Genomic DNA, 13,902 nt, shown 5'->3' on the forward strand with positions numbered 1-13,902 from the left:
ATGGGAACTCTCTGTCAGGTAATCCCTATTTTTTTTTCTCAGCCTTCTGCTGAGAGAAATACCTTTTATGTGGGAATCACTAAAACCACTGGTGGTAAACATTCAGCCTATTTAGCATTTATAATAAAGCTAGTAAAAATATGTGTATGTGGCTTTGTTCATCATAAAAAAGAAGTTACACAAAGGTAGTAACCATGGCTATAGGCTTACATTTTGAGCCCTCATTTTCCTAATGGATTGTATTCTTTAAAAATTCCACTATACATTTCATTGTAGGTGTTTTCAGACTACTGTTCTCAAAGTGCTACTGGAAGTCTCAGGGATTAAAGAAGAAAGGGAAGTGGACCAAGAAAACCCAACTAGCTTTTGGGAGATCATTGATATATTGTGTCACCTTATGATAACACATTTCTTCTCACTTTACAATATGCAGTTTCTCCCTCTGAATAAAGCCTGTTAATTTTCATTGTTATTGCTCAAATCTATGATACACAAGTATCTTTAATAACAGTATTCTGCAGAAGAATGGGGTTTATAGTTGTCTTCCATTGTTATTTGTCCAAGAGGCTTAGGACCACGATGTTGATGTGGCTTACTGGGTAGAGTGGATGGGAATGGGGTTTTTAGGGACAGGAAAGATGTGAAAGAACGACCTGGTGGAAAGGAAGGAGCCCAGACAGCCGAAGCATTCCATTTTGGATCAGGCTTTCTAGAGCTTGAGATGGGGATTCTTATATAAGTGATTTGCTGAAGGGAGCTCAGAGGAGAAATTGGTAAAGAAGTGAAGAAAATAGGACAGGGCAAGAGAAGGAACCAAAGAAAACTGTGAGTTCAATTAAAGACTCCTGTCAGCCTGAGCCTATGGAGAGCTCTAGAACATGAATGGCACCTCACAGTTTTCCTGCTTTGGAGCAAGGGGATTGGGCATTTATTTGTAGTCCTACATTAGTCCATCATTGGCTATAAGCTACCTCTGGGAGTATGGAGTCATAACCTCCTAGGCATCCCTGGGGAGATTTCTTTCTTGGCTAAGACCAGTTCTCTGGAGAAGGGATAATCTGTGAATCACTGGCAGCCAATACTCACAATACAGGGGTAACAGAGTTCTGAGTGCAATACCAGTGGCATCTATTACCCATTGTGTCTAAAGTCTGGTGCTGGTACAGGTTGGCGGCTTCTGATGGATAAACGGATTCCAACGGGTCCATAACATAGTGGATATCCCTGAAGAGGAGAGGATCACAGAAATAAAAAGATCAAGTTTGAACAATACCTAGGGGCCTTGGTGAGTTACTAGTGAGGCCAGACACAAAAGGGCTGTGTGAGTTCCTAGAACATGAACTCAAAATAGAGGATGAATTTTTTTCAATGGACTCTGAAAAGCAGGATGCGATTATTTATCATCAGAATGATATTGCTCTGAGTGTCCAGGTAGGGGGAGCTGATTAAAGGGACACATCACTATGATAGTGTGTTCTGAATCACCCTGCATGGCAGGTAACTTAATTCTGAGCTCCACTGGAAGGAGATACTGAATTTACTTGCTATGCAACAGTGTTCACTTTTCTCCTTCCAGTATGTCCATTATTTTAATATCTTATATCTCTATAAGCCCTTAATCTCTCTAGGGATATTTTTAAATTCAGAACAGTCACTAATTTTCCAACAACTCCTACATCTGGGTAAATACTCCTCAGAGTACAGATATTCAGATAGATAATACCTTTGTGGGGAATGACACATATATGATAGACTAAGGACATTAATCGCCACTTGTGACAAAATGAAAATAATCAACAGTTGTATGGACAAAGACTGAGATTGTACTCTGTTGTGAGGAATATTTTACATTAACCTTTAGTGCCTTACTCTGGAAGTGTTTCCCAGGGAGGATTTCACAATGGGGTTACTGTGCCAGTCTTATAGCAATGATCTGGATTCAGATCCCAATTTCAGAATTTATTAACTGTCTGACTTCTGGGTCTCAGTTTCCCTCCTGCATAAGATGGTAACAATACTACCTCCCTGGTAATATTGATATGTACTTTAATGTTTATAGCTTGTAGGCATGGATGACCTTAATCAAGGTGGAACTACCTCAATTATTAAATTGACAATGATGTTTCTTTACTACAACTACAACTCAAAGTTTGGGTCCCTGGTAGAGCCCCTGGATGAGGCACTAAGAGTAAATGTCTTATTAGCAATTGTGGAGAAACTTATGAGATTTGTAAGCCCATCTCTCTAAAATAAATGTTTTTTTAGGAGAGAATTGTTTAAAATTCATGATAACAATGTTGCTATAAACACTAATTTTAGGTATAAACATCATTCTTGTTGAACAGCTACTCAGTTCTGGGATGAGGTGCATTCTAGGTATGAAGTATGTGATTTGATGAATGTGGCAACGCAGAAGCTTGGCTTCTGTTAGAATTTGGGTCAAAAGAAATAAAATTTATTTTTTTCTTAGTTCATTTGGGCTGCTAAAACAAATAACCACAGACTGGGTGTCTTATAAACGCCAGAAATTTATTGCTCCCAGTTCTGGAGTTTGGGAAGTCCAAGAGCAAGGCGCCAGCATGGTCGTATTTTGGTAAGGGCTCTCCTCTTGGTTCATAGCTGATACCTTTCAACTACGTCCTAACATGGCAGAAGGGGCTAGAGATCTCTTTGGAGCCTTTTTTATAAGGCACTAAATCTATCAAGAGGGCATCTACCCTCCTGGCTTAAGGATGTCCCAAAGGCCCACACCCTAATACCAATATCTTTGGGGATCGGAATTTCAACATATGAATTTTGGAGTTGGGGGACACATTCAGAACACAGCAATTCCTTATACAGTTTTCTTCCATCATCACTCATAAAGGAGAATTTCATGGTTGAATGATCTCTTCCATCTGTATGTCCTCTATATTATCCTTACCTTATGACTAGATGCCTTTGTCTCAACTGCCTGCAATGAGAAGCTTCATATAACTTAGATAGTTTGGGGTGATTTAATATTACCAAAGTTTTTATTTTGAACAAAAGTCTGTTTTATCATGTCTTCTACAATTACTTATTATCCTTCCCTATGAAGCCAGCTGAAACAAGTTTAATCTTTCACTCCTGTCACTAAACCTTAAGTATTTGAAGATAGCTTGTCCCAGGGCCTCTTTTCATTTGACTAAAATCCCAAAGCTTCCCTTACTGTTCTTCATTACTCTTATGGTGACTGACTATGGACATGCTTATGTTTATTTTTAAAGAACTAAACTCCATACCCAACATATGAACAGGATGGAATGGGGTAGGGCCCAAGGGGATGTGACAAGTCCTCTGTTTCGGACATACTCTTTTTTTTTTTTTTTTTAATTTATGATAGTCACAGAGAGAGAGAGAGAGAGAGAGAGAGAGAGAGAGAGAGAGAGGCAGAGACACAGGCAGAGGGAGAAGCAGGCTCCATGCACCGGGAGCCCGACGTGGGACTCGATCCCCGGTCTCCAGGATCATGCCCTGGGCCAAAGGCAGGCACTAAACCGCTGCGCCACCCAGGGACCCCCCTCGGGCATACTCTTTTGACTTTGGCAGTCACACCATTGCTTCACTTATAATGAGTTTCTAGTCATCTATGATCTCGAAGTCTTTTTCACCCCTGCTACTACTAATACATGTAACTTATATTTGCTTTTTTGGACTTGTTGTAGGACTAAACATTGTACAGATGATATTTCACCTTCTTAGATTCGATCCAACTCTCTAGTTTGTTGGTGGCATATTTTTTTTCTTGTAACCAATCTGTTTTACTACTAGTATTAGTTGGAACAGTGGTATTTGTATCATGGATCAGTGGATAACTAGTCTTGGCTACAGAAGATCAGAGAATAATGTTACACTGCCAATTAGTTGATAAGTCATTTACTAGTTTGGGAACCATGCTTCCACGTACACATACATTGTTCACATTATATATATGGTTTTAATGTCTCCATCTGAGACCAATATGAAAGTCATAAGATTATTTCAAAATACATATAAGAAAAATAAACAATATCCCAAAGATGTGGTTTATTTACATGCTATGTGAAGAGTTCAGTCAATAATGTGACCTATGAGCCCACTGATTGTTGAGATCTTCACAGAAGTAGTGGAATTTGAGCCAGGCAGGTCTAGAAGTTTGCCTAGAGTTGGCTGAGACAGAAGAAAGGGGAGCACGTATCTGAGAGTGTATGAAATTCAGATTGATGAGGTAGGAATGGCAGGGTCACATTAGGTAATGGTATAGAGATGAACTTCCAGGAAGTATATAGGAGAGTGTATACTCTCCTATATAGTATGATGAGGTCAGGAATGTAGATCAGTGTACCTTGCTGATTGAGGTCATTAGATACTGGTATTAGAGCTGGTGTCCTTAATTGGAGCAATTGTTCTTTGGCCAGACTAATCCTTCCATGTTTACAAGTGAAAAGACTGAAGGTTCCTGTGTACTAGCTGTCTCCACATTTGTCTTCATCAGTTTCATTTGCACTAAGAGTCCATCACATATATATGAATTTTGCAAGCAGTTGTACCTCCTAGCATACTGTTTGGAAAATATCTGGTTTTCTCTTTATAATAAGATGATCTTAAGATTTCTTTTGGGAGGCATGCTTATTTCTCATCAAATATGGTTCTTTCATTGTTCTTCTAACATGGCCCACCTGGTTATTGGCTTTTTGGGGGGACACTTTGAAGTTCACACGTTTTAATACCCTTTAGACATACATTTATGCATATAGTTTATTTTGAAGGAGTAAACTGATATTCACTTTTCTTGTCCTGTCTTTTGTGGCCTGTGTGGCAAAAACATCTGCTCTGACAATGAAAGGAATCATAAGCTAGTAACTCCTCATTAAGTTACTAGTGCAATAATGTAATCCTTTTGGCATCCATCTCCATGGATGATGGTGATGGCAGTGATCCTTCAGCTTCTCTGTGTATTGTTTCCTCACTCCTTCCTAGCAGTCTCAGTGAAAGGTGGTTTCCCTTGGACTTGTATTTTACTAATGATATATTTAATAAGGGGAGGGGAGGAAAACAAAGGGCATCAATGATCACAAACATCTACATCTGGCAGAGGATTGAAAGGAAAACCGATCACAGCTGCCTTTGACAGTTAATGTTATTAAAATATTCAACGTGGAATTTCTATTTTAAATAAGAAACACTTGAAAGAAATGGTCAGGATTAACAGAAGCTTAAATTGAAACCATGTTGGTTTGTAGGTAATAGAATGCTACAGTCAAACACTGCCTTTAATATAAAAGCATTCTTTACCCCCACATTATCCATGTGGCCCTGTTTGTGCCACTGGAATTTGATTAGGTTTGGCTTTTTCAGGAAACCAGGAGGTAAGAAGAACCTATTTAATCTTCTGTTAAGTGGTTCATTCCCTGCCCAAGCCTTTGGGTAACTCAGTTTATTAAAACGTTCTGGAGTTCAGGTGGGCTAACTCAGTGCTACGCCATCCATATGCCTGCCTTTTGGCTGGTGCTACAGTCTAACATCTGATTGGCCCAAAACTGGGTGTAATAGAGCCAGTATACAATGGGGGACCTTGTTAAGAGCCCAGACCACGGGTATCAGTTCATTGTTTGGCTCAAGGTTGTTAACTGAAGCTCAGAATGTTCCCATCTGGCAATCCCCTCAGTCTGCATTTGTCCTGTCAACTTGCTGTAACTTAACTACTAAAACAGAGTTGCTGGTTCTAATTCTCCTAATGTACCTAGAAGCCTCTATTCCACTCACAGATAAAAGTAGCATGTGTCATTTTAGTAGGAGACCTTACACTGACAGCTCTTTTGTTCTCTACTCCACATGGGTCTTTGTCAGTCAACTCAGGGGAAAAAACATATATATGATACATATATACCATATATATTTTATATAAATATAAAAATATTCCACCCAGGATATTTCCAGTAAGTATTCTGCTGCATTACCACTATCAGGAATTCCAGAAAGTTATTAGAGGAGATAGACACTCAAGAAGCAAAAATCTACTAAAACATTCTTAAAAGAGAACACCTTCAAAAATAAATCAGAACTCCTTGGTTATTGTTAATCTTGCCAGAAAAGAAAAAAAAAAAAGTAAAGATCCCACAAAACTGTTATTCCCGAAATGTTTCTTTTGTGTGCAGCTCAGCGGCTAGGCTATAGTGTTTTGCCTGTTTCTTCTGAGATTCTATTCACTGGCATCACTGCCTAGCAAGTACCCCATATCCATTGTCAATGTTTATTCCATTAATAAATGCTTGATGAAATAAATGAAATTGAGTTCAAGTCCTTATTATTATTATACCTAGGCTACTTCAGTAGCACACACAATTCCATCAGACTAGCCTTCAAATTTTATCCTTTGATTGTTTTATTCATTATTCAAAAACTTTTAGTCCTATCAAAATGTAGGATAATTTCAAAACTTCTTAGTCTCTTAGCGTTTAAGTCTATATAAAATACCAGCTCAGCCTATCCTCTTGCCTTATCTCCTATGAAGTCCCCAAATATTATTTCCCAGCCAAAGTTTCCCTTGGTCTTTCTGGGCATGAATTGTTTAGCAGCCTTATATTCATATTCTGTCCTGCCCAGAGCTCTCTGACCAGGAAAATCCTCCTGATTCTTCAAGAGCTATCTGGAGACCATTATTCTTCATGAAGCCTTCTTTGGTATGTCCAATTAGAACAAATAAGGAAGTTCTCTTGCCAGGTGTGTGGAAAGCCTGCTAAAGCATCCCCATGAGAGAAATCCCATGTCATGCCAATCCTTTTCTCTTAGTACCTTGTGGGACTCAAATTGTTGGGTTGGAAGGTCACATCTGATTCTTTTCTGTAACCACATTAATGCCCTCAGAATAAAAACTGAAACTGTCCTGTGATTGATTTCTTGCTGACCTGTGTGCCCTGGATTTTTTTCTCTGTACATCATTTGGTCAAGCCAGCATGGCATTATTTTGGTTAAGCCAGCATGGCATTATTCTGCCAAACTTTTCCCATTTCAGGAAACAGAAGAGTGTGAAGTCTATCTTTTTCCTGTTCACTGAGCACTTGTCTCTGTGGCAGGAACTGGTCCTAACAGGTGAGGATAAAAACCAAGCCCTGAACGGCAAAACATATCACTCTTGTCTATGCTGGCAGTGAGTGCTCCCTTTGATTCAATTTGATGGGGATCTCTATTCAGCTGACCCCAATGGTTTTCAAAATGTGGTCTCCAGAAGAGCAATATCAGCCTCACCTGGGACCTGTTTGAGATGCAAATTTCCATTGCAGATCTACTGAATCAGAAATGCTGGCCCCTGAAGCGACTTTGATGTCTGCTAAAATTTGAGAATTATGAATTTCATGAAGGCTAGCAGTCTCCATATTAATTCCTAATTCAGTTTTTGTTGATTAGAATAGGCAGCTCCTGTGTACATGTGTGTGGGTTGGGGAGGCAGAAAAGATATGGGAAATCTCTGTACCTTCCTCTTAATTGTGCTATGCACCCAAATTTGATCTAAAAAAAGAAAGTCTTAAAAATCATTGTAGTCAAATTTAAAATTGTGGAATTTTATAAGATGATTCTAAAATTTATTCAGAAAGGCAAAAAGTCAAGAATATATAATATACTCTTCAAGGAAAAAAGGTACCAAGGCTCAGAGTAATGGAAATTAAAGCAGTGAGATTTGGTGCAGGGATAGACACACATAACCAAATAGACCAAGAATAGTCTTCTCCAACAGACCTAAACTTATATGGATATTTGAAATGTGGCAAAGATAGTATTACATGCCAGTAGTGAAATGATAGATTTTTTAATAAATTGTGCTAGGAAAACTGGATATCTATATTGGCCAACAGAAAGAAAAATATTCCAACTTTGCACCATTCACAAAAATAAATTCCAGCTGAGTGGACTGAATATCCAAATATGAAAGGCAAGGCAATAGTGCTTTCAGGTCATAAGTGGAAAATATCTTTGTTACTACCAGTTAAGGATAGGTTTTTTCAAGATGAGATAAAATTACACTTATTAAGTAGGATTTTGTGTAACAAATATGTAAATTTTAGCTGCCAGGAGATAAATGAGTTTATTTCTTTTTTTTTGAAACAATGAAGGGATGGTGTTTGGATCAGCAAGAGAGCTTTCTATTACACACTTATCCATAGAATAAACTGAAGTTGTACTTCTTTCTTCCACAAGTGGCTTTCCAAGGATACTTTGGATGTGGCCACTGGAAAGAAAAGAGTCCATATAGCATGTTTCTATGGATCAAGCCGAGGAAGGCATGCATCACTTCCATTCATATCACAATGGAGAGAACTTAGTCACATGACTCACGTAATGGCAAGGGAATCTGAGACATTGTAGTCCAGGCCTGCTCCCAGGAAGAAGAATAGAGAGGCAGACAGCCAGTCCATACTTATTGTAGAACATATCACATGCCTGTATTAAAATGACCAGAAGGAAAAAAAATTGATCAAAAGACAAAGAGAACAAAAGTGTAGCCAGTATGTGGGAGAAGTTGTATATACAATATAAATAACATACCCACAATATATTAAGGACACTGAGAAATCAGTAAAAAAGAGATAATTAGAAAAGTGGGTGCAAGGCTTGATTAGGCACTTAATGAAAAAGGAAATCCCAAAAGAAGCCTTATAATTAACCAGGGAAGTGTTAGTGAAAATCATGAATTATGACTAGATTGTGTATAATACACACACCTATATCAGAAAATATGAGATGTGCTAAAAAATTGGGGCAATGAGAACTCTTCTACAGTGTTGGCAGGAGTTGGAATTTTTATACCCAGTTTAGAAAATAGTTTGGCATCATCTAATGTAGTCATTAGATGGACATACTACTTAGCCATTCTATTGCTAGGCACAGCTGCTAGGGAAACTTTTGCACGTTTACCCCAGAAGACGATATGAATGTTCACAGTAGCATTGTTCATGTTGTAATGGCCACCAAAGAAAAACATCCCAAATGTCCATTCACAGTAAAACAAATCAACTTTGACTAGTGATTCATTGGAATACTCTAGAACATGAAAATGAATGAATTATAGCTACTTATAACAGGATGGATAAGCCTTTCAAACATAATGAGTAAAGAAGAAGAAATATGGCATAATTCAGGGGAATAAAGCCTATAATGTCTTCAAAGAAAATAAGTTTGACTCAGGAATTTTGTACTCATTTATACACAATTTGAGTATAAAACATGGAGAAATGGCTTTGAATATGCAAGGATTTATAATTTTATCATTACGAAGAACCCTGGCCATTGAAAATTTTGTAATACAGCTTTCCATGACACACTGGACTAGGGGTACCTCAAGTACCTAGTTAGTTCTTCCTTTCTTAATTTTGGGTTACTTCTGTGCAAAAATTTTAAAAAAAAGTAGAAGTTCATGCCCTGTTGTTAGCTTTTAGAGCCCAATTTCTCGTGTCAAGAAATTTAGGTGCTTCCAACTGAGATGATGCAATGTTGTAATGGCAGTTCTGTCAGAACATGAATATGTAACAGGTATAAGATTTTCTGATTGGTGGTGCTTAATTTCTTAATTTTGGTGCTGATAGTCTCTTTTGCAGGCTTCCTTCAAAAAGATTGGTAATTCTAGTAATTTCTGGTGACTAGAGAGGTCTTCTGGGGGCATTAAATGTCCAAACATTTGGATCCTGACATACCAGAATTTTCCTTTAAAGTTGAGAATAGCATAATCACCAAGTCACTTGATCTTCTTTGTTTCAAGAAAACTTTAATTGTGGTCCTCATTCCTGTTCGCGTGCTTTTTTTTCCTACAGAATTAGAATGTGCCTGATGTTTGTTAATCTGGATCGCATCTGGTTTGTGTACAAAGAGCAGAAGTAATGATGAACTAGTTTACACTCAGGGATTTAAGGAATGGTGGTCCAGGAAAATCAGCATGAGCTAAATTTAATATTCCAAAATGGCAGAGATCCACCTCAGGAAGCCAGCCTCTGTCAACACATCCAAAAGGCATGTGCAAATCTAAAAGCAGGAGGTGAAATTCAGAGCAAAGTGGAAGCCAAAAAGCCAAGAACAGAGCTGAGCATGAAGTGAAGGAGGGCCCAAGTGACACTATAAATAGAGTTTGTACTTTTGAAAGCAGCCAGGTGGAGTCAGGATCTTTGATGTTATCATAAAGCTACAGGTCGGAGAACGCTTCCAGGAAAGTGATCTTGGTGGGATAGAATTATTCTGAGAATAGCAGAAAGCTATTGCAAAAATCTAGGCTAGTGATGATGGTTCCTTGAAATGGAGACCTGAGGGTCTCAATGGGGAGAAGTGGTTTGACTTTAGCTGTAGTCTGAGGGAACAGAAGGGAGGATTGACTGATGTGTATGAGAGATAAATCAAGGAAGTCTTCTTTAGCTAAGATGGGAAAGACTGTGGCAAGAGTATATAAAGTGTGAGAGTAGAAGTTAGGAGTTTGGTTTTGGATGCAAATTTAAGATGTTTGAGAGACATCCTAAGGGAGATGGTTTTCTAAGCAGGAGGCTCAACAAACAATAGCTGTGGTAGCTGTTACTTTTCATCATCTTGACATTCATTGACATAAATCTCTGTAAGTTGGACCCTGCTAACATCTGTCTCAGATGACAGAAGCCTTGCTCGCCAAGAGCCACTCACATTTCTCTTTCCATAAAGACACCCTAATATGCATTCTATTTGGTTCCCATTCCCTACTGTTTCCTTTACTTGTCATCATGTGACATCTGAACTTAAACAAAGGCTGGATTAGGAAGCTCAAAGAACTTTCACCCCCATTACCGATTCTGTGGGCCCATTCATTCACTAAACATATGTTTACGAAGCACCTACTCTGAATATCAAAATCAAGCTTCCATTGCTCATTGACCTCAAGAATGCCCCTTACATCTGTGTGTCCTTCTTCCCTGTTCCACTCTCCTCATTTCCTCACTCATGTTTAGGGGATCTTATCTCAGGCTGTGTTTTTGAAGGAACATAGACTGTGTTCATGCAATAGTCAACGATGAACTAGAATGAACTACTGAAAACATAATGGACGTGCTCTTCACCGGGACATGTGAGGACAGGGTAGAGCGTTGTCTGCAGGAAGAGGGGAGGCCCTGGCAGGGATGGACAGCACTGGATATTATTAGGCAGGCTCCTCTGCTGGCCTGACACATTATTTTCTGATTTCAGAATATAAAGGTGTGTTTGGGTGGTAGCATCCTTGCACTTTGGCAGATGCCGGATAGGGGCCCAGAGTTCCAGGCCAGCAGCTCCTATAGCTGCCCCAGGGCCTTAAGCCTCTAGGAGGTACAAGATGTGCAGCCCGTGCAAATCACTCCCTGGTCTGGCCTCAGCATTTCCACCCTTGCGGGTTTTGGCGCAGGCCTTTTGCTTGCGCCTGGCTGGGCCCCTGAGGAGCTGCTGATGCACCATGACTCTGAGTTGGGGGCAAGGCGTCCAGGAGGAATCGGGATTTGGCTGATGGGAAGTGAGCCAGACTCTTGAAGTCAGAGTCTAGTACAGAGAGCCTCTGGCACCTGAGGCACCCAAGTGTTTCTCACCCCAGGACTCCCTGCAGGTGCCCATACATCTCCCGAGACCCTCAAGACCTGGCTTCTCTGGGAAAAGTGGTCTGCACAGGTACACCTGGGGCCTGCTGCAGCCATTCTCTGAGGCTTCCAGACTTTTGGCTTATCCTAGCCCGGCCTCTCCCTGCTTCTACATAAGGACCCGCACTTACACCCCCCACACACCCGAAGTCATCCAGCATACCCTGCAGGCCCCTGTTTGTCTTCCTCCGAAGCCCCACAGTCACATGCCTCCCTTCCTGCCAACCCAGGTCCTAGCCCTGGGCTGGCAATCCCTCATGGTATTCAAAGAGAAGAACAGTTCCTGGTGGGAGGGCTGTGGGTGAAGGGACCAATTTCCCCATCTCAGGGTGCTGGCATGACACTGGCTGAGTGAGCAGTGGGCTGAGGCTGTGCTTTAGGGGAAGGAAGGCTGGAGGAACCAGCAGGGATGGTATTCTGGGACAGATTCAAGACACCTCAACGCTGCTGGGAGGAATACCAGGAGGATGTGGGTGAGTGCCTGGGTCTTTTTGTGAGTATATGTTGTAGTTATTTCTTTTCTTTTGTTTTCTTCTTTCTTTCTTTCTTTCTTTCTTTCTTTCTTTCTTTCTTTCTTCTTTCTTTCTTTCTTTCTTTCTTCTTTCTTTTTCTTTCTTTCTTTCTTTCTTTCTTTCTTTCTTTCTTTCTTTCTTTCCTTTCTTCTCTCTCTCTCTTTTGTTTTTTCTTGTAAATCATGCTTCTAGAAGTGCACTAAATTGACTTAGCCCTAGTTCCTGGATGAGAGTGTTTAGGTTGGGTAGTCCAAGTGCTTTAGGAGCAGCTAAAGCCTGTGTTCTGGGAGTAAAGGCCACGTTTTCTCTTGCATCAGTATTGTGCTGAGAAGACCATTTCTTTTAGTGGGGAAGGTGCCCAGGTCTAGTTGTGAGAATGTCTATTGTGTTACACAGTTTCATGGTCCAGAGGGAGAGATCCTCAAACCTTTGTCTTTGGATGTTGCTGTGTGTCTGTGAAATGTGTACACAGTACAGACGGTGGACACCGAATTTCAGTAGGTCTTTCTCTCAGGTGTCAGGGTGGAGGCCCACCCATCCCCTGTTGGTCCTAGATCTGTGTGCGCCCAGATGATTGCAGAGCAGGTGCCCTGCCCCTTTAGTTATCAGAGGCAGTATGCATATGAGGTGTCACACAATCTTTATTTTCTTCCCTTTCCCTACCTTACTTTCTACCTCCAGCTGTGTTTCCTAAGATTACCTCCCAATTAATTTACTTGTGCTTGAATCCTTTCCTCATATCCCTTTGTGTCGTTGCTTTAGGAAATCTAATCTCAGACAGTCATGAATAAATGCCCAAGTATTCATTCTCAAATAGTACTTATTGACTGGAAGTCATAGTTACTGCCTTGATGATAGTGCCAGTGTTTTCCCTACATTAAACACTCCATAAGTATACTTTTTATTTAATTTTATTCTTTGCAGGGAAAAGGTACAGTAATGTGTTATATATGTTGTTTAATGATTGCAGTAAGGAATCACTACCTGTTTGTTAATTCCAGCATTCAAGTGAATTTTTTGATATATATATTTTTTGGAAGATATTTTCTATGTAGTCCTAAACTCTTGCTGACCAGGAGGGATGATGGAGAATGTCTTGGGTTGCACCTCCACCATGAAAGGGAAATAGAATGCATCATTAAAGTCAGAATATTGCAGAACCTCTGTAAACAAAGAGCAAGGTCCTAAGCAAAGGGAAAACAGGAAGTGATATGAGAAGGAACTTGTTTACCATGATTCCAACCACACTGGAATTTATTTTTATCAGAGTGAAACCATGGGTAAGTCAACATAGTTGGACAAAGCCTCCAGAGTGTGAGAAACTAGATTCCCAACCAGGAATGTATGAATCAAAGGAATTTGAATATATTTCGATCTTTCCAGAAGTTACTAAATGTTCCTCAGAAGCAGAAGACTCTGCGTTCCCTTTACTCTTCTTTTTGAAATTCAGAATATTTTTTCTTGGGGAATGTCATGTATCAAAAAGAGTTTCTAAGAACAATGATTTAAACTTCAGAGCTAATTTTCTGTAAGGTTACCCCTGTTTTATCATTAGCATGACGAACACCAATGATATAAATGATCCCATTATTTTGTCTCCTCTTATTAACTTGTTAGCAGAGAGGGAACTGGGCTTTTGAGCCAGGCTCTTATGTCCTTAATGATTAGAGATGGGGCTAAAAACTCAACATTCACAGTGGCCAGTGAACCACAGGGAAGACACAGGAGTATGTGTTTTGGGGGGTCTTGTAGCAGTATGGGATCAGTGAAAATAAGGT

The sequence above is a fragment of the Nyctereutes procyonoides genome, unplaced genomic scaffold (genome assembly GCF_905146905.1).
Source record: "Nyctereutes procyonoides isolate TBG_1078 unplaced genomic scaffold, NYPRO_anot_genome, whole genome shotgun sequence".
Taxonomy (NCBI): domain Eukaryota; kingdom Metazoa; phylum Chordata; class Mammalia; order Carnivora; family Canidae; genus Nyctereutes; species Nyctereutes procyonoides.